The sequence below is a fragment of the Aythya fuligula genome, chromosome 3 (genome assembly GCF_009819795.1).
Source record: "Aythya fuligula isolate bAytFul2 chromosome 3, bAytFul2.pri, whole genome shotgun sequence".
NCBI classification, from domain to species: domain Eukaryota; kingdom Metazoa; phylum Chordata; class Aves; order Anseriformes; family Anatidae; genus Aythya; species Aythya fuligula.
In genome coordinates this window covers 21,470,024-21,494,988 of record NC_045561.1, presented here as the reverse complement: position 1 = coordinate 21,494,988, position 24,965 = coordinate 21,470,024, and positions in this window count along the sequence as shown.

Sequence of the window (24,965 nt, the reverse complement as noted above, 5' to 3'; positions counted from 1 at the left end):
CTTCCACAAGCATAAATGTATGGAGTACCTATTTTCCAGCTAACCACAGTCCTCCTTATGGGAAAAAATCACACATCAAGAATAAACAAAATCAGAGCTAATAACTCCTCAGGCTTCTTGGTAGTATGCAGGTATGGTTTAGTACCCATCCAATTTCAAACAGGCATGCATTATCCATACTGGAAGCATTGGCAATAATTTATCACCAATTAAGTGACATTTGTATTCAGTTTCCTCAGACTGTTCAAATCTGTCATATATCAGTAACACCATTCGGTGAGTTTCCTGGTCTTGTTTAACTAAAATCTTACATAAAATAAAGATTAAATGCCTACATCTAGCTCTGTTACCTTTTAAATGTTACTACATGCAGCTGAAATAAATGGTAATTTCTCCATAATGAACAGATTTTATCTACTAGGTTTTATTATTTACAGCCTTTCTCCCTCGTGGTTTCTGCAACAACTTCATATTTCACCTGTATATATCCTTTGCTGCAGAGAACAGCACTTAAGAAATACTGGGGGTATTTATGGTTTATCTTATTAGCTCCTTCTTGTATTTGAGCCAGAACAATAAACAGTACTAACTTCTCTTTTATTGTTAATTGTTAGTCAGAGATTGTTAGATGACTTCATCGTGTTGTATGAATTCATCATGAATCACTGCAACTGAAGGGAGCAAGAGGGAAGAGGAAACTCTTATTAGGCAATATATTATTGAATGAACTGTAAAGATTTCCAAGATCTCTTTAGAGAATATTCCACATGAACAGTACTTTCCTTTCAAAGAATTATGATACACCTTTTTTATTATTATTTATTTATTTTATTTTTTTCCCCTTTGTAATCTTGCTGTAAACTGTTGTTAGAATTCTCTTTGGAAAATATTTTAAGTCCTTATTCTTGGTATAGCTGCAAATCTTCTCTCTCAGGTTTCCTTCAAAGAGAAAAGCAATTCTGCCTGTCCTGATGTGACAATAAGATGAGATGATATTCCAAATTCACCCCATTTCAAATTTATGGATGCATTTGTGCAATACAATTATATTTGAGTTTCTCTCTCAACTTCCAGAATTTCTGCTATCCTCCAACAGAAATCCCTTAAATATCTTTCTTGCAGAAAACCATACACATTTTGGCTTTCTCCATGAACAGAAAGTGCCTAGCATACCTTCTGAAAGTAAGTGCAGGTTAGGGACATATGTGTAAGATTAGATAACGAGATCTATTACCCACCCCTACTCCAAGGAATTAATTGAAGAATGTTCAATAACAAGTGCATTAGTCATCTTTATCCCCACCTCAATCTCAGCAGCAATTATTTCTTCTTTTCTTGAGCTTTTGTGTTTTCCTAATTGACATACATATTGAAAGGCCTTGCAATAACATTGGATCCTTTGTGGGGTGGTTAATTTACTGATACTGTGGATTCTGTATTCAGAATCCTGCAATGGATTATTCTCAACTGCTGCCCAGATGGAAGCTCATCTGGAAATATTTTAAAGCCTTCCTCTAGAATGGACTATTTACTCATCTATAAGATGATTTCTGTTGAAACAAGGAAAAACACGTTTCTGGTGCAGTGCAAGAAAAAAATAAATCAGTGGCTTGAGTGGCAGCTGAGATTTTATGGGACATAATGGCCTGTTGGGGAGATGCCTTAGATCTTCACTCAGGTGAATATATCTTCTTGCATACTGGGACATATTCGTAGTCTGTGTAGATCACGTCAAAGAAGACACAAAAGATTTTGCAAGGCTATTTTTTCTGCTAAGATCAGTGCGAATGAGGTCTGATGACTGCGAAGCCAAATGGATGTACATCAGCACAGAATTGGTGCAAATGGCAGTTTGGCAGAAATGTTTTCTCCCAAGGCATCCCTGTTCCCACTGGAATTAGCCGATACTTTCAGAGAGAGAAATCTGCTGTCACTGTGCATGGAGAAAGAAAGCAAAAGACAGCTGTCAAAAGCTGTGAAATCCTACCCCACACTTCCCCATACCCTGCTTCTTAGAGATCTGTTAAAGACACTGTTTTGGGCAAAACAGCAAACATTCACTTCTTTTTTTTTTTTTTTTTCTTCTGTAACAACAAACCTTTCCAGTGCAAGACCAGACCTGGATCCTCTTTGACCTCTCCCATCTCCAGCTTCCACATTTCAATGGTGTTTTGAATTTTAGGTCTGAAAGATTTTATTGTTTGGAATCTACTATTCAAGGCAGACCTAACATTTGTTTTCAGCTTCAGTCAGTGGCAATGAAAGTTTAAATCATCATTTTGGGCTTCTGGCTATTCTCCCTCATCTCCCCTCTTCATTTTACAAAGACCCTATACCTCCTGTGTCTGCCAGTGACTGCTCTGCATATTCCTCTCTCTCTGTTGGCTCAGACTTTTAAAGCTATACTCTAAGTACAAGTACCCAAGGGCCTTATAGAAGGCAATAATTAAAGGTCAGACTTCCTTGGATCAGAACGCTGTCTTTAGCAAAGGATTCATATGTGACACATGAAGAATACACCATGACGTGTGGTGAGAGATATTTCTCTTATGGGAAGACTTGGTGACTCATGATTACATGTGGGTTAATTTCATAGTACAAGCTCTCAGCCCACACCTGCAGTGCTGCTGTGTTGTCAGCATCCTCAGCATTGCAGCATGATATTGAACAGTATCTGTGCATTACTGCCAGGCTGCCAGCTGCATTCATCTGTCTGTCTGCCTTGATGCTGCCAATGCTCTGCCCCTTCCTCTCCAAAACAACACTAGAAACAGTCTGGACCAACCATCAAAGCAGCTGCTCTGGACCCTGTAACACCACACTGAACACAGGCAATTATGTGAAGGACATGTTTATCCTACAGAAGTGTTGGCATCTTGTTCCTCTTGGTCACTAATACAGGTTTGTGCCTTGAAAACTTTAACCAGCCCCACAGGCTGAAAAAAATAGAAGCTGTTCTTTGCTGGGATTTGAGTGTGATAGAAATTCCTGATGGAATGAAAATTTCTTGTTGTGCTGTCTGTGTTTGTGTTTTTGTGTTTTTACCTTGTAGGCAGGGTGTCTCATCTTCTCTTGGTGTCAGTGTTTGCTGGGATGCAGACTAGCACCATTCTCCCTTTACATTTACATCAAATTAATTATAAGGCTATTGACAGTAAGACAAGCTGAGGAAAGGGCGTGTCAATCTCTGTGAAATGACTGCTGCCTCTGTTTTGTGGTCTTTGGCAATCTACCATAGGGAAGCTAATTATTGCTTTTTTCTTTAAAAATATTACTCATATTCAGATGGGTGAGCAACACCCACACAAAGCTGAGGTAACTCCGGTATTGCTGTGGCATGCAAACTCAGATATACCTCTCAGCAATTGCATGAAGCAGGATTTCATAGACACAATATCTTTTCATTGTTGTTTTTATAGAATAGATAGATTAATGGATTTTAAGACTGCAATAAACCCTTGTGATTACCTAGTCTGACCTATTTTATTACAAGAGCCATAGATTTTATCTAGTGATTCTGGCCTTCAGCCCAACAAACTGTTTTCAAACTAGGGCATGTCTCTTTGGAAATACATTTGCTCTTCAGTTAGAGACCCCAGCAAACGAAGAATTCACTACAGCCCCATAGTAACCTGTTTTAAGGGACTTATTCATGCTGTTAAAAGCTTACAGCTTATCTCCAGTTGAAACGTTTGCTGACTCCCAAATTCCATCCACTGGATCTCCAGCTTTCATCTGCTGAAAGAAAGACTCTAGTTTTAGCTTTGTTTTATTCACAGAGGTGCATGAGGGTAAGACAGTAAGTTCTCTCAGTTTTTCTTTCCTGTGTCCCCTATACTGATTTCTTTCCTATGTAACTATAGAATCCCTTCTCATTATTCTTTGCATCCCTTGCCGAGTTCATTTCCATCTGTGCTTTGGCTTTCCTGATCCCATCCCTGCACATCCAGACAGCATCCCTGTACTCTTCCCAGGCCACCTGTCCCTGCTTCCACCGCCTGTGCATTTCCTTCTTACACTTCATTATGACCAGCAGGTCCTTGCTCAGCCGCACTGTGTTCCTGCCTTCCTGCTTCGGGCCTACCTGCCTCCAGGCTCTAGGGGGACTTCCAGATTCTGGAGTTGCCTGCAGCTGAGGCTCTGGGCAGCTCTTTCAGTCCTTCGGAGATCTGTTTGGGTGTGGGCATCAGCCTGGGGAGGTTGTGGCCCCTCTGTCTGGCTGAAACAGCTTCAGCCAGAAGTTGTGGAGGGTGGACACCATTTTTGTTTCAGTAGAGTAGCCATGTCTTCAGCTTCTCTGTGGGGAGCAGTAATAATGGGCTATAGGACCTCCATATCCCAGGAGTTGACTAGTGGGTTGGCAGCTTTTGGAGACATCACTGTGACAGGCACAAGGTCAGAGGAGGAGAAAGACAGTGTGATGAGAAGGTGAAGGTTTTCCCCTCCCAGCTAAGCTGCCAGGTGTTTTTGGTGCGCTATCAAGAAGGTTTCTCCCCAGAAGCAGCCACATTTTGCTGGTGAAGTGATTTGGGAAAAGTGCCTTTACAGTGCTTTGGCAATCCTTGAGACAAAAAGCAGCACATATGAGTAAAACAAGCATGAATGCTTGCTTTCTGCACAAGCTATCAGAGAGCTACAGTATGCATAAAGGCAGGCTTAAGATTTCTCTTGCTGTCTCACTTGCTTTGACATTAAGCACAGATAGCCTCTGCTTTGAGGACTGATAGAGAGCTGTTAGCTGATCTGGCATTTTCAATTCCTGCTGAGCGCCAAGAACCCTGTCCCAAGTTGCTTAAGATAACCAGATGTTTAAGTGCCCTAGGCACTTGTATAAGTGGTGACGGCAGTCTGTTCCGAGCTGCATCACGTTCCGGGTGTCCTTTATTCTGCTTTGGCTCGTTTCCCCAGAGATTTCCCACTAACTTCAGAAAAAGATCCGTCTAATTGCTATTTTGAAATTTAAGTTTTATTCCTTAGCCTGATAAATGGAGGGTTGATTAGCTGATCTGATTGATTGTAATTTATTTTCCAGCCAGCCCTTCCTAGCTCTTTTCTACATGACTCAACAGGACATTCTTCTTGATAAAATGTTTTGGACAAAACTAAGCAAGAAGAGTGAAAGAGGAAGGGAGCGGGGGAGAGAGGGAAGGAGAGAAGGTACTTGCAAAGTGCTAGAAGACTTGGAGGCATTCCTCTGCAGGAAAACCAACAAAGGACGGTACCAGGAAACCAAGTATTAATTTCCCACCCCACCATTAGCCTGACACCTGTTAGCCCTGACCATTACCCAGAGCTGAGGGGGAAAGGCTAATCTCTACCACATTTATATCAACAAACTGGAACAAAAAAGCTGCCTAATTATCCCATTGAACCTGTGTCAGCTTTAAGGCAGGCTCGGTTTCCCAGGCTGGCTGTGTGCCAGCCCCAGCAAGCTGGGGTTCATAAGCTGCATGCTAATGACAACGTCCTTTCATTCCAGCAGCGGCATAATTGCCAAAAGCAGTTTACAGACATTATTTTTATGGTCATATTTCAGATGACAGAGTCAAAGGTCAGCCCAGGGTTTATGTGGCAGCGCATTGGAAATAGGTTTGTTTAGCAGAGTGATTGCATCTCAGCGATAACAGTGAGGCACCTAAAATAGCTGCCTGTTTTTCCCGGGCTGTCAGGGGAAGATAACTGAGGAAGGAAGCAAAAATTACGAAGATGGCCTGAATGTGGCTAAATATTTAGTGGTTCTGCTATGCCTATTTTGCTGCTGCTGCTGCATTGCTCAGTAGTCAACTGGACTTGGTGATATGATATCGAAAGCCGTGGGATTCATTCACTCGCCATAAAGAAGACTTGAAGTCCAGGTCTCACAGTTAACATAAGATGCAGAGTTAAGTCCCTAGATTTTCATCCAAAGATTAATTTTCCCCAGGCATTTAAGCTGAATGGTAGGAGAGGGCTGTTTGCTGCGGTGCTTCAGCTTGATTCACTGCAGGAGCTTGACATTTGAATTTAACTTTGCCTGTATCCAAACCTTATAAGTATTTTGGCTTCTTAGAACCTACTTGGTTTATGCTTATACCTGGATTCAGTGGCAGAGATCAGGTTTGGACCAGGGCTTTCCCACAATGGCACTAACCATTCAGGTCAATTGTCTTGGTTCGAACCAAAGTTAACTTGGTCTCCTGTGAGAATTCTTGCACTGGCAATAAATAACACTTACCAACTGCAACTAAAAAAAAAAAAAAAAAAAAAAAAAAAAAAAAAAAAAAGTGCAGCTCTTTTTGTTAATTCTAAAAAAGAAAAGGAAGAAGTTCAGGCCTATACCTTTTTGTCTGGTGAGAAAATCTGGCAGTTAAGGAAACTGCCAAGTCGACTCCGTTTGTCTCTGAATGCTCTTGGAGCAGTGCATGAGGTCTGAATTAAGGGCATGCTTGGATTTCTGGCCATTTGTGCCAGGATTTCCTCGACAAGTGGTGTTCTGTGTGAGCAGGAAACCCAAAAACACCATCCCCCATACTGAAGGGAATGTCGTGCCTGTGGCGCTCCTGGACCACACGCGGCAGCCCTGGATCACTGTCAGAGAACAGGGAGAACCAATGCCTTTGCACAATCCTAAAGCCTACGGCTTTACTACAGGTGTGTGCGCATGTGTGCATACAGTAATTTAAATACTTATGTTAATACACCAGCCTGAATGAGTATCACAGGCCTGAGTTTTGCCATAATATTCCTTGGCTGCAGAGGCTGACTACTGAGATGTACATTTATATGTAAAATACTAAGAACACAATTAACAGTGACACACAGAGAAAATCACTGTCAGTTGACATTAGTTTGATGGTTAATGTGAAATTTGGTCCTTCTTTTTTCTTTTTTTTTTTTTTCTTTTTCTTAAAATCGCTTCCTCCCCATCCACTCTAGAGCTGTGTCATCTTTGCCTGTGGGAGAAGGATAGTAAGATCTACAAATGTTTCTGCTTCTGTGGTTTCTATGGCTGTCAGCCTGGCACCAGTTCACAATTCCCAGAGAATATGACACTGCCACTGTTTGGGTGGGGATATAAAAGGAGAGGAAGTGAACACAGAGAGCAAGAGCTAAGCTGCGTGTACCAATATGACAGTGTAAGAAGAAAAGAGGCATCCCTTCCCTTGAAGCCGATCTTTCTGTCCTTTACTGTCGTGATTACCTCATGGACCCAATGATCACTATCACTCGTGGAAACTTCAGAAAGAAATGTGTGCAAAATAGCTTGTATTTCATATGTGTTTCTCTATGAGGGCAGATTCAGATAGCTCTATATCTGGCTGAAATTGGGATCCTATCGTCACTTGTTTCTGTCTCAAATATCAAATCCTTGTGCTGCAAAAATCACTGAAGATGATTTCCTATTCTAAGGAAAGCACAAGCAAAATGAAAATTGGTTGCAGGCAGAAATCATGTATTCAAGCACAAGTATATGATGTGAAGGTTAAGGGAAAGGCAGAGAAAATATATTACTAAAATACTTCTCCCAGCTTCACTGTGTGTATTAAAAAAGCAAACAAAAACATCTCTCTTTAAACTATGGTTGAATTAGTTTACAACAGTAAAACTACAGGAGCTTGGTGCATTATATAATAATAAAAAACGTCAGTTTATTAAGTCAAATAGTAAAACTAGAGTTAGTCTCAGCTCTAATACAGTAATGTGGCAAACCATGCTGACTGCAGCTTTATAGTTTCTTTAGCATCTGCAGTTAGTTATGGCAGTTTTACTATCTACATTTCAATATACTCTTCTGATTAAAACTACTCATAGTTGTGGTTGTGTGTTTTTTTTTTTTATTAGATTTTCTGTCTACATATGTTTGATTTACCAAGGCATTGTGAAATAGAGAAAGTTGCTTTGAAAGTTCCCTTGATGTCTTGAGCTGTTTGTGAAATAGAGTATTGGGAATAGGAAAACCTGAGGAAGTGGAAATCCCCTTGAACCTACACTGTCACCTATTGAATTGTGGGGACAATTTAACCATGGTAGATGCAATGCCTGTGGTAGAAACCAGTTTTACTCAGAGGCAGCTGGTTCTAGACACAGAGAGACAAAGGAGCCAGACTAGCCTTGGCCTTGGCTGGGGCCAGCTGGCTAATTCTTGTATTTTGATGTCACAACTCTCATAGTCCTGCAAGTGTTGTAAGAAGATATGGAGCAATTCAGCTGGGATTAATGACTAGAAACCTCTGCTGACTTCTCTGTCAGAATAGTTGACTTATGTTTGAGCTAAACATGGTATTCTGGCTCAAAAAATGGAGTAAGGGGTTATCTGGGGAGGTAAGGAGCCAAAACTATCTTGATGTTTTGGATCCTCTGGCTACAGAATGGGAGGCTCTGCTGAGAATCACTAACATTTTCTGAAGTCAATATATGGACCTCAGTGCTGCACTATCTATATTGCAGGTAAGACCTTGAAAAAGGGGAGTCAGTGGGCATTAGTAACTTATTATTACACTTCCTATTAAGTTATGATTTTCCTGTCTTTGGTCAAAGTTTCCCTTCTCTTGGCTGTTGGTTGGCTATCCTCATCCATCAAAATATTTAGTGTTCCTGTTGAAGTGCCCCACACCAAAGTAGTTCTACTCTGCTTCAAAAAAGCCTGGGCTTTGGAGAAGCCAGTGGAAAACACCCTGTAGTTGTCAGTGGACACGGAAAGAAATGGGCTAATTATCAGCTCATAAAGATTTTGACTGTGAAGTGGCCTTCCCATTACTGAAGCTGCCAGGAGCTGGTGGAGGTTCCTGCAGTTGGGGCATGCGAAAGGCACTCCACAACAACAGCCTCACATAGAGCCATACTTTGGGAGCGGGGGCTGTCAAGCAGGAACAACCACCCAACTTCCACCAACTTCCATTTATTTCAGTCCCCTTGGAACATCACAAAAAACAAAAAACAAAAACAAAAACAAAAACAAAAAAAAAGAGGCAGATGTCAGTCATTCTTCTTCATTTCTTCCTTCAGCTGGGCTACGGAGACCCTTCCTTAATGTGTGTAGCCCATGGCAGATGCCTTCTGCTGGATCCACACTGAGTGAGCCCTTTCCTCACTGCCTAGGAGTGAACGGCAAAACAGCAGTTATGCCCCTTCACCCCCCTTTTTGTATTTCCCTCTTTGTCACAGCTGCTCCCCCAGGGTGGCTGGAAGGTGGTGATACACCTCCAGCAGCTGTCAGTCCTTTGCTGATGGACACTGTACATGATGCGGGGAGCTGTTTCGCAGAGGAGGATAGGGCCAGTAAATTTCAACAAATTTAAGAACCTGGAAGCTATCTGCCTAGAGGAAGGGGTGACAGTCCAGCTGGCTTTAAGATGCTGTCAGCCCACTGTTATCAGAAGCAACAGTTGTATAGTTTCTATATATTTTTTTTAAAATCACAAAAACCCATTCCAGGGTTTCTCTATTCCTTTCTCTGTTATCTTTTCTTTAGGGCCCTTCAGTTTTTGGCAAAAATAATAAACATACTTTTTTTTTTCTTCTTTTTTTTTATTGGTCATGTTATAATTTTAGAAAAGTCGGGATGTGTTTTCTAGCACCAATGTCATGTGACAATCATTAAGGATCAAATAATAATTGTTTCCATTGTTCTATGTCAGAAATACTTCATCAGAAGATGGAGAAAATCTCGTTTACATCCTTTCTTTTTGTCACACTTCAAAGCCTCCTCCCCCCTATCTGTCCAACCACCTGCATTGCTGCTTCAGGTTTGAAAAAATTGTGTGGTTCTTTTGGTCAACTTCTAACAAAAACAGAGAAACAGAGAGATAGTGGATGTCCTGTTGCATGTTTTCTGCAGATAAATGGAAAGAGGTGTTGCGACAATGTAGGATATTTTCCTTTATCTGCACTACACATTCTGATAAGATTTATTTAAACATAATTTTCCTTCAATTAAACCTTTTTTTTTGAAAGTAACTGATTCTTAAACGGCTGATTTTTTCATTTTCATCTGAAAGAACATTAATCTTGCAGCTATATTCAAGTCAAATATTTTCTAGTTTTGAAGTCATTTTGTCTTACTGCAGTACAACTTTTAGTTGTTTTGTATGTCAGATCTTAATTATAAGTCCAAGAAACCAACCCCATTTGAGGCCAGCTCAGAGTGAAGGCTAAGCTCCCTCAGAGACACAGTCACAAAAAAAAAAAAAAAAAAAAAAAAAAAAAAGTCTGGTTGCTCTTAACACGTGTTTTTTATTATTATTATTATTGGTGTGTGTTTGTTTTCTGATCCATGAGTCATTTCACTGACAGGCAAACTGACACTGGAGATCTCTGCATCATCTACTAAACTTTCACCAAACCAGGCTCCTACAAGATTTCTAATAGGCTGGCAAGACCCCAAGAGCTTCTCTTCAGGTTATGGCAGCTTTTTTGGAAAATTGTAGTAACCACTTTAGACTAAATTTGCCAGGGACAGAGAATATGATTTACTGTATAGAGGGTTTAAACGAGATGTGACTAAAACCCATCTTGGTGTTCCAGATGGTGATGATAATATACAAAATCCTTGCTGCCAGGTTCTACTTGAATATGCTGCACATCCTTCTTCCTCTCCATCTTTAAGGAATGTTTACAGGTGTCTCATGTAAAAGCAAACTCCCAAAGTTTATCTGCAACTGAATCTTTTGTTTGCAACTGCTTTAAAATGGAGAGAGAGTCCTGTGCATCGACACCACTAAAACCATTAGATAAACAAACCTTTATTTCCTACATTTCCTTAAGACTTCAGATCCTGCTTCATTTTTTTTTCTTCCTCCTAATGCTTTGCTCATTAACAGGTTCATTTGATTCTTTCCTTGGGAATTCACCAGAGTTTGCCCTCAATCTCAGGGCAAATAGTTTATAAGTGACCTGCCGGATGGTGTTCGTTAACTGCTCCAGTCCCAATGGGACATTGATATACCCTTAATTAGGATGTGAGGGGAAAAGCCTTCAAGTGCTCCAAGATGACTTGAGAAAGTGAACTGAGAAAGCCTAGCTGTTCATCTTCCAACATTCAAGGCAAAAGTGGGAAGAGATCAGGGGAAAAAAATCCCACATCAGGGATGAAAAAGAAGAGCAGAAACATTCGGGTGACAGTCAAGCACCCTGTTACATTTGTTCCTTTGGTCATTTTTTTGTTTTGTGCCCTATAATATGAAAAGAAAGGTTGAACTCTACCGCATCTTTTCCATTCCCTTTCAGGTACGGAGAGCTGATACAAGCACAGAGCAGTGCAGCTATACTCCTTGGAAAGCACTTGTTTATCCAGGCCAGTCCTCTTGAAAGAAAAAAGCCACAAGGTGCCGTGCACAGTCAGCAGGGCACCCGTCTGCTGAACCTGCTGGAGCTGGATGATGCATGAGAGTTCAAGCCACTACCACTTCTCTGTGAAAGGCTGGAGAATTCAGGTGGGGGAATTTGACTTTGGAGCCTTAGTTTAAGAAAATGAGCCCATTCAGCAGAGCCGCGGGGGAATGTGCTTACCTTTGAGCACCTTACCAAATCCTGCCCTCTCACATAAGTGCTTTCTTGAACTGTTTGTTGTTCCAGCAATCAGTGGTATTATGTGTCTCTCTCGTGCTTGTTACATTTGGTTGATATTTTACACACTACTATATAACAATAATCCTGTAGTGTAATAACATCAAGGTTATTCCCCATAACACAGACCAGATGGTGGCACCCTGGAAAACAGCACTTTATCAAGTGTTTCTGTCAGGGGCTGATTTTTGTTCTTAACCTTACTTTTTCTTGAGAAATTTTCTTCACCTCCTAGCACTTTTTGAAGAGTGTGGTTTGATGAATGAAGGGCCCATTTATATATTTTCCATGGAGCAGTGGCTGCCTTTCTCAGCCATCTCTGGAAGATGATGTGGGGACTCTCTCTTGCTCCCACTCCCCATGACTAGGCTGTAGGGCTGCCTGCTCCAGCCAGAAGATTTGCAGACACACAGTCCAGAAACTGCAGCCAAACAGCAGTACTATGCCAGGCACCACACTCTTCAGCCTCACGGGATGGGGATATTTCAAGCTAATAGAGGAGTCAAACAGAACTACACAAAGTAAGGACCTGGGACTATGGATTGCCAATGGTGCCTGTGAAATGGGGTTATGGTTTCAAGGACCTCCCTGCTAGCCTGCAAGGTTTCTTAAGCTCAAAAATGTTTGTAGTAGAGATACCTCCCAGCTAGAGCAGCCCAGGAAGCAGGGTAGTTTTGTGGGCACGGGGCTTTGTGGGGGCTTATTTCTTGCTGTTTTGTTGTTATTCAGCAGATAGCACTGCTTTTCTCTTGGCACAAAAAGTATCTAAGTGTGTCTTTCCCCCACAGCATCGTTTGGGGACACCTTCAAGCAATAACATTTGGTCCAAGCCCCACATAAGGGGCCTGAAGACCTTTCACAGATCTAAGCCACACAGACCTCAGCGATTAAGATCTTCTAAGCCTGGAGAATGTGCACGTTTCAGTTCCACTGGCTCAAATCTAACCAGCGGTATGCTTTGCAGATGTAATCCCAAAATATTAACACTGGGCTGTGGGGGATCATCTTTTATTTAAAGCCCTTCATGTGGTTTCCGACTATTAATTTACCTTCCTAGCTACCTTGTACCCGGAACATTTCTAAAGGCTTGTGCTGACTGCTTGTGTGCCTTGCAGGCATGCAACAGACCTGGCTGCATGTCATACATCAGCTTTGAGAAGAACATAACATGTGTTTGATCCACTTGCTCTCTAATTTCACTTTCACAGCTTTCCCAGAGAGGAAGAAGTAGTCCACCCTATAACCTCTGCACCTCCAACCTCTCCAGCTATTACTTATAGCCCTCATTCTCCTTCTCCTTCCTCCACTTGAGCCTGGTCTTCCCGGATGGGAATGACCTCCCCTCCACCCCCACCATTTTTATTATTTCCAAGACACACTATGCATGAAACTGCAAACACCTGGCAGACATTCCAGGGAGTGATCTGCAGTGCGTCTCCTGCACTGTGCAGGCATCTGAGCTGAACCTCATTTTAGAGATCCCAGAGGTCCTCTCAATCAATAATCCATGTACTTTTATGAGAGCTGGATTACAGGGATTTGTAAAGGGGGTGATTAAGTAATGCTTCAAAGAGCAGTTACTACTAACACCTGCAGCATTAATAGGGATCTATTAATGGAAAGTGCACGATTTAGTAATAATCCCTTATTCATAGAAATGCCCCCTGATTTATGCCCTTCAAAATAGACAACACTTTCCATATATCCAACTGGATTTAGATAGATGTGACTTCAACATCTGGCTGAGTGATGACATCTCAACTATGCAGACGTCATGCAGGGGGCCCAGAACAGTTAGCTAGAGAGGGGATAATAATCATGCTCCTAACATTGCTCACCACCTGCATGTTCATGCTGTGTGAAAATGGTTTCCTGTGCTGATCTATCTCAGGTGGTTATCTGCAGGTGCCCCAGACAGACAGACCGAGCATTGTCGATCACTGCCTGGGCACCGGGGAAGGCAGTGTTAACTCTGCTGCTGACATGATGAGGTTAGACACAGCCCCAGTGTCTGGGTTGCAGCCTATCTTACCTGGAAATGTAGAGCTGATTGATTTCCTCCCAGAAAAAGACTTCCCTGTTGATAATCACCGGGTTCTACCCCTGGCAGTCCACAGCAGGACTCTTGCATTCATGTGAAGTACTTTCAGGTCAACGAGTCTCCAAATCAGGACAGAAGTCTGGTCCCCACATGTGCCACACATGGCAGGATCAAATTGAAATGTAACTGAAAAAATGTACGGTCCTTTTACTCTTTCTGAATCCTATACTCCTGTAACACCTTACGGCCAGAAGAAAACTTAGACTGTGTTGTACAAATTAAACAGAAGCAGGATTCAGATTCCTATAGACAGGTTGAAACTTTCCTGAAGGCAAAAAAATGACACTGCAAACAAATACCTTGGCTAGATTCAGCCCAAAGTGCTTGCCACCCTGCACAAGCAAGGTGCTCTGGGTTCCAGTGAAATCTTATATTGGTACTCCACTCCTAGCTCAAGAAATAATGCTCTTCTGTTCCCTTTTGGACTTGCACTTTTCACTTCAGTAGACTTGCTCTGGATTTGTGCCATCATCCCTGAGAGCAGATTGGATACTCAGCAGCCCTGGACAGCTTAATTAAGGGCTGGAACTCTGCATAAATCCATGCAAAACTCTTTATTGTTTGTTTTTAGTTTGCTTTCAAGGCAGAGATCATGACGACAGGTCACTCCTGGATACTCTATAAATTATCTGAGGGGAGAAAGTAATTTTTCAATGGCATGTAGCTGTTACTCCAAACCAAACTTTGATATACTTCTGGGTAAAGTCTGTTGGGAATGTCCAGGCATTTCCAATTCCTGTCATTTTTCTTGTCTGTTTAAGTAGGAAGAAGTTTTGTTTTGTTTCGTGACATGTTTGAAGCATACTGCACAGGTCCTGCCTCTACAAGGCACCACTCAGGTCCTGCCTTTCTCTACCTTCAGCTCTCCCAGAACCACTGAATTTCTCCTGGCTGTGGCTAATCAGCGGCAGGGATGGGTGAAGGTTCACACTGATTCATGTTCAACCCGAAGTATTTCTCCTGTCACTAGCTAAATGTCCCACTTTTTCTCAGTGCACATGAAGAGTCACCACAAGTGCAGCACAATTCCTGTCACTGGAGACCCCATTCATACACAAAGGCTGGGGAGCCTGTGGAGCAGACATACAAATCCCAACAATCAAAACAAAACAAAAACAAACAAAAAAAAAAAGTTCTGTTATGAGTGAGTACCTCCACTGGGGATGATGCTTGTGTGAAAATGAAAGCAAAATTTGGGGGCTAAAATGAAAATAAGATTGCTTTAGTATATACATCCTGCTCTCCAGGCAGGAGGTGTTTGATCAGTCATCAAGAGGTGGCTTTGTAATTGTGATGCAGTCAAGTTTAAACAGAAGAATTAGAAAGCAAGGAAAAGCAAGCCTTTCTCTTTGGAATGCAGGATACAGGCTAAAAATTTATATCCGCATCAAGCAGCATTTTCTGGTGGCTGCTGAGATGGCTTTTTTGGTGAGGTTTCTTAAGTATGGGTTGTCTCTGTGTTCCTGCTGGATTGTGCTCCTAGCTAGTCACTTGTCAGTACTTTAAGAACTTTTGTTATGGGGCTGCAGAGCCACAGAAACTCTACTTTTACAAATCAGGTAAATCATTAGGAAACCTAGTTGTTTCGTGGGGTTTTTAAATTCTTCCATGGACCTCCTTTTTATTTTTTATTGACCAGCATCCAGACTTCACATTCCCTGCTGGTCATGAGACACAGTGTGTTTAGCAGTGATGCCTGCTGGAAGAGTTTCCGTCTGCTGCCTGTCATTATAAATGATGTGCTGTGAGGCAGAAGGCTACAGCTCGACTGGTTGGCATTTGTCACTGCCTTTGAGAGGAAACCTCTTATCTAGAAGCTAGGGGGAGAGCTTTCCAAATTCACTGTTTTACACAAGCCAGCTAGAACTTATCACTCCCCATGTATCTTGCTCTGTTTGTGGAGCACATCCATGTCAGGCTCTGAGTTGTTCTTTCATGAAAACCATTAAAAAAGGTCTTTGTGACTAAAAAAAATATATTAAATCTCTTGGTGTTGGGATGTTGTTGGTTTTTGTTTTTGTTTTTGGTGTGGGAAAGAGATTTCTATGTTTTGCCCTCTGGTCTCCCAGAGGATAAATTTATGAGGATTTATTAGGATAGATTAGGATAATTTGTTAATTTATTAGGATAAATAACACAGCAATTTCCCCTGCATTCTCCTGTCCTTCAATTAGATGGGACATGTAGGCATGGTAAGTAAAAATGTCTAGGAAGAATAAGTCTTGGGTGAAGACATTTTAAGCATCTATTTTTAAACAAAAACATCTCTGGGAGGTGACAGCAGGATCCATGGGGTACAGTCAGCACCATGCATGCTGAGACGTCACCCTACAGGAGGTTCCTTGTTATGATCCTTGCACACAAAAGGGCGTTTTCATCATGGAGCTGAGATACACACTGCTGCCAGCACCTCTCCTTCCTCATCACCCTGCTCCTTTGATTTAAGTCAAGGCTTCCAAGTCCCATGCTTTTTATACTTGCACACATAACCTTTTATTTGAAATTCTTCTCTCTGAAATACGTCAGTCTTAGAACTGTTATGCCAGAAACATGTGAGATAAGTATAGTCATTGCAAAGTTAAACCAGCTTTCTGCCAACTCTCACAGTGCAGGTGAGCACATCAAGGACTCAGCTGGACCCCAGAGTTAAACTAAGAGGAAGTTTATTGATTTCATTCTCACTTTAAAACTGAATAAATCTTTCATAAATTAAAATAGTTGCATTGTTAAGCTTTTTACAGTATAAAGTGTACTTGGACAGCAGAACCTAGTAATACTGCATGTTCATAAATTTACTCAACCATGTACTGAGCCACATCCCTTTTAAGTTAAAAAAAGATGTTACGCAGTTGCATATTAATCCCTAATGCATTTTAATATTAAGCAACCCAACCTATTTTTTTGGTTGCTGCTGTATAAAATGAGATCACACTTGGCTGCAGATGCACAGTAGAGTAAGACTGTTGAAGTGTATCTGCTGATAATAAGGATATCTATTCACAGCTGATAATGCTAGTTAACACTTCTGTAGCACTTTCATGTGTGCTCTCAAATCACTTCATGTGCAAGTAATACTTTCCAATTCCCTCACCATTCCAGGAAGATCAGAAAGAAATCTTATTCGAGTCACCCATAATATAGGCCATGTAGTCAGTGAAGAAACCAAGGAGAAAATGCTCTTATATTGACTGAACACCACTATTAACTTTATTTTTTTATTATGATGCTTCCAAACAATCTCCAACATTTTCATGGTGCTTTATTTTATAGTATTTTGAACAGATCTGCCTGCTAGAATAGAAAACACTTAGGAGACTCAGTACTGTGAAAAATCATGTTCCACCTACAGTACATTAATCAGAGTGTTTTTTTAAGCCTAAATGCTTGAAATATGTTTGCCTGATCAAAAGTGTGCTGACTATGCTAGCAAATGCCTTCTTCTGGAAATACAGTTCCATAAGGCCCATATGACCTGTCAGCACTGTCCATTCTTTGTACTAATTATGGGCTCCTCCTTAGGGATGGAAGTTTCATTTGGTTTGCTTCAGGATCCAGTGTTTCAGATGCTAAACCAAACCACCTGTGTCTGCAAAATGGATAGAGATCTCAAGCAAACTGGTCATCTTTCATGATCTTTCCATTCCTTCTGCTTTGGCCAGAAATCCAAAGCTATTCATCTCTGTTGTGCTATCACAGTGTCTCTAGTCCTGGGTGGACAGAGACATACAAACACTGAAGGACACACTGAGGAAAAAGTGAAGACCTGTTTTCTTTTTAAACTAATTCAGAAATTGTTTGAGCTCTGGCAAAATGGTGCAGAGTGGTTTTATTTTGTTTAATACACTTGCCTGAGCCTTTGGTATATGTGCGAGCAGTGCTACTTACATAGCTGATGGAAGGGATCTCATGCCGTGTTAATTGCAGCGTTTCTGTGGCAATGCTGCCAGAAATGTAGGGCCAATTGAGATTTTTTTAGTCAAACATGGTATTTTGCCTAAAGCTGATTCTCCCAGGAATACACTAGTCTTGACAGAGATGTCATCGGAAAGGTTTCTTAGGACCAGGATGGAATTTTTAGTGTGAGTCGCTTTCAAAGCAGCAGACATCCCTGTATTTCCCATATGCTGAGTATGCTCTGTCATGTCAGCCTCTCACATCCCTGTGCAAGTGCCCTACCTACTGACCTACTGCTCCACATCTTCTGGTTCTTATGCAAAGGTTAGAATGCTTTTGTTTCCTATTCCACAGTAGGATGAGATCTCCTAGATCAGAAAAAACACTTGTTACTTAACACCACATCAGTAAGTGGTACAGGACCTTCTCTGCAGCCAAAGACTTCAAGTCCCAGCTCTTTCAGGACATACTCAGCATGCCCATTATTTCCAGTAGGACCGCAGGGTTCAGTAAACTTGGCTTACAGCTTCACTGTTTTCTTCAACACCACAACATTAGTGCTTTGCACTCTGAGCACATCAGTGTCGCAGAGCTTTTCCTTCATGCTCCCAGAACACAGCTGCTGCAAAGAACAGGAATCCTGGCCCACAACCAATGGAAAGTGCTAAGGGATCATTAGGGTCCAACCAGACCAGACAAAACTCTCATTTTTAAGGCTTCATCTGAAACACCCACCCACTGTGAAGTGAACGGGACTGAATTTATCTTGAGGAAGATAAAGGCTGAGTCAGCCCAGCTGGGACTTGAACCTGTGGTTAGAGAAAAGTTACGCACACCACATTTGAAGGTTAAACCACAAAGACATCCCCATGAGCTAAGGTAAACATACCATCCTTTACCCTTCCTATCTTTTGCTTGCCAAGCTATGTATTATGTGTATAGCAAAATATGCATATAACTCAACTGCTGGAACAAACCTGGGAGACTTGAATAAAACCAAAGTCCACCCTGTCCGGGATACATGTATAGCAGAATGGCACCCTTATTCTCATAAAAGGCAAAACAGCACAGCCTTGGTTTCCTAGAAAGGTCTCCTGCTATGGATTGAATTTGGGCCCCTGTCCCAAGCCAGCTCTCAGAACAAAACAGACTCCTTTCACCTCAGCCATGGTACTGTATAATGCAAACTGCTTCTTTGTCTGAACCATCTTATGGGGAAGACAAATAAAGGCTGGGAAGATTGTTCTGAAGGGAATACAAATCAGATGCATTTAAGTTTGCAGAAGAGAAGCAGTCCAGGCTTGGTGCCTAACATAATAACAGGAGGAGAAACCGGGTCAGGAGCTATTGCCCTCCAGAAGCTCAATCCTCCTTGTGAATTCAAGAGGGAAATTATCATTGACTGCACCGGGACAGGAATGAAGCCTTGGAGAGAGAATGGGAGAAGTACCTTTAATAGGGCTGGCTTAGAAAAGTCGTCACCTCCTGCTTTCTTCATTTTGTCTCTCAAAGGAATGCTCCCCACCAACAGCTGTGTTTGCTCTTTCAGGACTTACCCATCCCGAGTAAATTCACCTTGATCTCGTCACTGAGGAACTGATGGGAAAATGAGGTCAGGTGGTGAGAACCATGAAAAGAAACAGCATACACAGATGGAGCTGTATTCCTATTTTTTGCATCTACTTTCTGATACATGTTTGAAAGCCGGTGTGGATGATGTTCTGGTACAGTGCACTATGCATGCTCCCCTTTAACCTCAATCTCCTAGCTTCCTTGATCCACTGCACCATCTTGCTTTACCTAATTTATTGCTTGTCCATCAGATTCAAAATGCTTTGCCTCAAGTACCTTGAATGCTTGCTGAATAATTTAATTCAAGTTTAACACTAAAAACAAAATGATCTTCATTTTTAGGCAAATTATTAAGTTTCACACTTTGTTTTGTTTCTAACACCTGTTTCTAATATCTTTGTTTTAATATCTATTAAAACTGAGTATGTTTTCCAGTGCATACTTTCCTCTCTGAAAATGATTTCTTCTTTGAGTGCGTGTTTAAGAAAACTCTGTAGCTCCAGCTCTTCTCACAGGATCCTTTCTCCTTAGGTGTACATGTATATGTTTGGTTTGGCTGTAGAGACCAAGTACTATGTAAGACATATTCTCTACCTTGTGCTTAGCTAGGTGAACTTCAGCAAGTTCATCCTCTATGCTAAAGTTCATTTTTCTGCATGTGAAACAGAGGTAAGATGAAAAAAACTTTCCAATCTCATAATAGAGCCACCTGAATGCACTGGGCTAGGGTGTGCATTATCCCCATTCCTCTACCACATCACAAAATGCAGTGTAACATGCATCAATGGGAGCTCGCTTGGTTTTTCAAGATAGGCAACTTTGCTTCCTTAATGAGGTAGCCTCTCCCTACAAACCCATATCTTGTCTATCTTCATATGCTAACATGAAGCAGGAGAGCATGGAGAGCATAAGACTCACCTCCAGTTATACAGATAGCCTGTCTTGAAAGCTGGGGCACTGCTCCATCTCCCACCCCTGAGCTTGCAGCCTGTGTTGCACAGGGATGGTGTTCAAGAAACATTTGGACAATGCTCTCAGACATATGGTTTAACTTTTAGGTTGCCCTTTGCGCAGTTGGGAAGTTGGGAGTTGGACTCAGTGATCCTCATGGGCTTCTTCCAGCTCAGGATATTGCATGATTCTGTGGTCCTCACACCCCAGAGAAGGGCTGTCCCCGTAGGACAGGGCAGGAACCCCAATCAGTGATGCAGATGGACAAGCTGCCTGCATTGTTATCACCTTTAGCTATTCTTCAGGCTTTTCTGGGGAGAAGGAGAGCACACAGGCTGCGCGACACCACCGTGATCCACTACTTCTGGGCGGTAGTGTCCCTTTTGTGGGGTCCTGCAATCAGCCAGTCCCTGGCTATGAAAGGCAACTGCTTCACTATCTTGGGGCTAAGTTTTTCACAAAAGAGAACTGTCAGTGAGGGAAAGGCCATCCTGGGCAGCCTCTGCAGAGAAACTGTGCTGACTACCTCACAGCTGTTGGCACATTGGGTTTCCAAATTACCTGCTCTGGCTGAAAATAAAGGAACTTGCCTGTCAGCCACTGCCCAGCAACTACTTCAGGTTCATCTGTATTTTCCCTATCTGCATCCCAACTGAGGCTTAGCAGGCTTTGTCCTGGGTGTTTGAAAAATAGGCTTCTCTCAGCTAAGAGATGATTAATGTAACTCCTGGGTCTACTAAGAGTAAAAAATAGTTTGGACTCCATTGGAAAGCCTGATGGTGCAGGTTAACTCATCATACTCTCAGTTCTGCAGGAGCCACCTTGTTGCTTAGACAGAAGGCTGCAAAGGGCAACTCTGAACTAAGTCCTCAAACATGGCCCTAAGACTGAGTGCAGTTCCTTATGCAGATCTCAGGTGCAGCCTCCAAGTGTCTCTGGTCCCCTGCAAAACCAGATGGAGCAACTTCACCATTCAAAGTTGCCTCTGCTGGATCACAGATCAAGCTTTAGTCTGTCTTTAACTGTGTCTTTTTTTTTTTTAAAAAAAAAAAAAAAAAAAAAAACACCACCACCAACAAAAAGATGTTCTAAGACATTAGTACAGTCAGCAGAAGATCAGAGAGGAATATTCTTCCTATTGCTTCCTACTAATACCACTAATATTTCATAAGTAATAAGCATTTCATAAGCATTAGTCCCAACATAATGTTTCTTTTATTCAACGATCTGTGATTGTAAGGGGGCTATAGTGTAACACTAACAGAGAAGCAATGACCAGAACAACCCTCTAGAATAATAGCCCCAAAGACTCTTCATGGCTTGCTGCAAAGTATTTATTAATTTGGCTAAGAGATGGCCTTGTGCCATATCCTGAATCTGACTGCATCTAAGAATTCCCCAAGATATTCCCTGGAAAGATTTACTATTCCCATTACTTGATAATGGGACAACCTAAAATGCAGATCAAGAGATTTTCATAGAAAATACTTGCTGAGACTGCTGTCTTCCTTGCTTAGCCGTGGCCACATAAAACTGACAACTGGCCCTTAAGTTTCAGTTTGGACTTTGTCATTTGTAATCTGAAAAGACATGCAATCTACTAAGGGGAGGCCGTTTGTAACTCTGGGAAGCAAAGCTTCTTTCTCCATGGAGTCTGATTCTCCTGTGTGTTCAGTCTAACCACTTCTCAGTTTGCTGCTATTTTTAATTGCCGTTCAGCTAAAATAAATAAAATGCTTGCCTACAGCAGAAAAGAGAACAGCTATTGTCACTATAATTTGCCAGTCTGTGGGAAGCTCAGATGACATTTCTAGCCCAGCCCAAAGCCTCTTTGGCTTCTTTTAACCAGAATATCCCTCTCCTTTGCCCACCCATGCCTGGACATCTCAAATATGAGCAGGCCAGAAAGAGCTGCCGTAAATACAATACTGCTGTGGGCAAATATACAGCATCAGGCCCCTTGGATAATTTAGACAAGACCCATCAATCCACGAACTATTATACTCCCAGAAGAGACACACAGAAAACATGAAGTATTCAGAAATACACCAGCAAAGCTAAAACTGTTTCAGTAATAGTATAAATCACTCTTTGGCTATACATTGTCATGCCTGTTGTGCCAGCCTTCCTCTGAAGCCTGCTGGAATATCATGGTATTTACAGCACTGCACTTGAAGGTATTGCTGGGTTTGTACTATGGCTATTACATGATAAATGGTTAACTATAGCCTTGCAGAGTAGTGCACTACTTGCTGACTTCTCTGTTGGCAGTTTTTCCAGACAATTACCAAAGGCCCAGTGAAATACTGCAGTGCCATGTACCAGGAGAGCAGAAATGACAGTATGGCATCAGTGTTTCTGAAAAGAAATGCATATTCCTCTCCTAAATCCAGATTTCTGCATGCTGGGTTTGCTCTAAATCAAAGCTGTGACCACAAAGACCTGGCAAGTTTTACTGGTATTTTTCCACAGTGCCACTATTTGCTGGATCTGCCCTGGTTATCTGTTTTGTTTAAGATTTGCTGCATTAATAGGTAACCCCCAGTACTTGTCTCAGGAAGGTGGAAGCATCCTATCTTTAGGCCTTCCAGAACTGATGCTAAGATGATGTGAAGTTAGTTAGTCAAGATCTTAGCTACTTTTTTAGTGTTGTTTTTGTCATTACTTTTGGCACCACTGAAACACAAGGCAGGGTTAAATGTCCACTGAGGTACTTTTTTTTTTTCTTTTTTTTTTTCTTAATATAACACTGTTCTATAGGGACTAGGAAAAGGAATTAGATGAGTCGTGTACAGCAAAGCTGAACACCTTCCAAACGCAGTACTTTGGTGAAACTTGTTCATTACTTGTTTAATAAAGATCATGTGCCCTGTTATAAGCATCAGAACTGCAGTTCATTAATCTTGGGAGAAATTTTCCCTCCTGTTCAGATCTGAACTTGAGGAGGGGGTGGGTAGGGAATGGCCATTGAGGGTTTTTTCCACTTTCAGGAGAATGGCATGTTCCTCAGGGAGACAGTAAATTGAAATTAAGGCTGTTTCAGTTGGCCTACAGGATATGCCTGCAAATGTAGACATATCGAAATGGTGAAAAAGTCTGTCTGTGCCCATTCATATAAAGTGAATGGGTTGTAATGTTCTCCAGCCCTTGGGAACGGTGGCTAGATTGAGGAAAGAAGGCAGGAAGAATGAGATGGATTTGACATAAGTATATTTAAGTGCACTGAAGGCTTTCTCTCCTCCCTGCGGTTTAATGGTATATTCCACTGGGGTCTACGAGGAAGAAAGAGAGTGAATCCCCACAGCTTTCCTTTTTGTGGATAACAAATCTTAAAACAGGTGTGAGCACAGAAAGATCCCCTTACTTGTTGTTTTTCAGCTTGTCTTAGCTGGCTGGCGCTCTGCATGTATTATTATCATTCCACAGAGTGAGCACTGGGGAGAGGGGACCAGGAGGGAAAGAGGAGCCGGGAAAAATAAATGACTGCAAATGAATAATATGAACTAAGTATGCCGGTCATGCTCTATGAAATTTATTATACTGTGGTTACCAAGAAGACATATTAGCCAGAGTAAAAAGAACAGAAAATAAAAGGTTGCAGTGTAGGGAAATACCTTCTTGCCTCTTGGCAACGTGTGAAACAGGGGAATAAGCGTGATGGGAGCTCAGGCTGCTGAGCAGCTTCCCGACCTGGGGAGGAAGGCTTAGGCTGTATAAGCACAGAAAGGAGTGCTCTTAATTTGCTTCCAATAAAAGATTAAGTGTGTGTGTACAGTCAGGGAGACTCCTTGGACATTTTGCCTGTGTCGGTTGGAGGGGTGGCTTTCCACTGTGAACGCTGACTCTGGCACTGCCAGCTCCAGGTGGGGCTCAGAAGAGGCAGGGCACCATCTCAGGCTTCATTTTTATCAGCCAGGAGTGAAGTCCTCCTGTCCTAAAGGGCCCCAAATGGCACTTTTACTTACTGAGACCTGCTTTCCAGGACTGCTGTGCATCCTGCTGGGGATTTCAGAGCAGATGTCTGGACATGGATGCCTCCTAAAAAGAGGGGCTGAGCAGACGTCTGCTTCTTTCTTTCTTCTGTGGAGAAGACTTGGGCAGACAAAGCAAGATCTGGTCATCTCTCCGAGGGTCCAAACAAGGTCCTTGCCTCTTTTCCACCAGTGGGAGAGTGTCATCTCAAGTTGGGGTGGAAACCTTAATAAAGGCACAGTAGGTCTCAGTGACTCTCTGTGTGTTCAGAAATGCTTACTGGGAGATTTTGCCATGTCTCCTTTAATCTCGGCGGGGACTAAGAAGCCAGTGATTTTAAGGAGAGTGATCAGCCGAACTGCAGAGTTCAAAATATGGTAACTCTTAATAAACAGGAAATAAAATTAACTTTCTTACTCTCATTCCAAAGTATTTACTGAAGGGATGAGAATAAACCCCAAGCTCCAGAGCAGGCTGCCCCAAGCGGTCAGACCTTTGAAACTTGGAAGGGAACTTAACAACCTCTGCCCATATGTTTCTGCCCCCCTTCAAATGTCTGGCAACTTTGCAGAGGTTTCCCCTTATAGTTGTGAATTTCACATGGAAATGTAATGGTTTCATCAGGAGTTTTGCATTTCAGCTGTAATAAAAGAAGAGATAGGAATCAAAGACAGTTGTTCCAAGGGAGTGGAGTCCATAGTGTATAATTACAAGTCCCTCAGCCAAGGGCAGATGCTTGAACTATTTCAGTGCTTTTATTACTCTCTAGAATACAGCCAGTGAAATGCTGCTAGTATACAAGGCTGCAATAGCCTCTCTTGTTTTCCTTTCTCTTTTTTTTTTTTTTTTTCCTTTTGTTCGTCTCCTGGACATGCAAGGAGAAGGCAATGCTTTTTCCCTGGAAATAGCTCAGCAACAGTATCCTTCAGTG